Here is a 787-nt window from a genome sequence, read left to right on the forward strand (position 1 = left end):
TATATATGTATGTATGTGTATATGTGTATGTATATGTATGTATATGTGTGTATATGTGTATGTATGTATGTGTATATATGTATGTATGTGTATATATGTATGTATGTGTATATGTGTGTGGTGCAGTGCTGAAGAGTGCCCGGGCTCCTCCTCACCTCCCTCCCATGCTCCTCTCCTCCTCCTCCCATCCCTTCCCCTCCACCCAGACTCACCGATCGGAGGATTGGACGAGGTGGCACCGGCACGGCTCCTCCCGGGGGTCGGATGTGCGCCCATCTCCTGCCTCTCGGGGGGCTGGCAGGCAGCACAAGGTGTCGGGGAGGTGGGGGGCCCCAGAAGGATGGCATTGGATGGCACCGGGTTGGGATAAGTGATCGTGGCGGCGGAGCGATGGATGGAGCCGGTTTTGCCCTTTGAATGCCCCCTCCGTGCCAGCTGAGGCTTTGAAGGGAGCTCTGCAGGAGGGGCGGCCAGTGCTGGCAGCAGGTGGATGGCATGGCGCAGAGAGAGCCCAGCTGAAGGTAGGTGCAGCCACACACCGCAGTGCCCACCTACATTCCAGGCTCTTCCCATGCCCAGGTTGTCTCTGTACACCCTCCAAGTTGTCTCTTTGCTCAGGATGACAATGTGTCCATGGATCTCTCCTTCCATCTCTTGCCAGTGTTTCTGGGCTGGGTTGGCTGTGTCTCTTCATGCCCCCTTCACCTTCCATCCCTTCTAAGATCTGCATTGGCTTCTAGCCTGGACTATCTCAAGTCAATGTCCATTCTGTCTCAGGCTGTCTCTT

At 55.3% G+C, this 787-nt stretch overlaps 1 protein-coding gene across 2 annotated transcripts in view; it reads left to right on the top strand.

Moving 5' to 3' along the window:
* Nucleotides 1–787, top strand: part of LRFN1 (leucine rich repeat and fibronectin type III domain containing 1) — a 109,279-nt gene that overhangs the window by 13,238 nt on the left and 95,254 nt on the right. Inside the window, exon 1 of one of the 2 annotated variants that reach the window (XM_072430312.1) lies at nt 388–521. The exons of the other annotated variant lie outside the window; for it this stretch is intronic. The gene's annotated coding sequence lies outside the window, so the exon portion shown is untranslated. Of the gene's footprint in view, nt 1–387; nt 522–787 lie in introns of those variants that run through there. 2 annotated transcript variants of the gene reach the window in all.

This window comes from Pyxicephalus adspersus, chromosome Z (assembly GCF_032062135.1).
Source record: "Pyxicephalus adspersus chromosome Z, UCB_Pads_2.0, whole genome shotgun sequence".
Taxonomy (NCBI): Eukaryota; Metazoa; Chordata; class Amphibia; order Anura; family Pyxicephalidae; genus Pyxicephalus; species Pyxicephalus adspersus.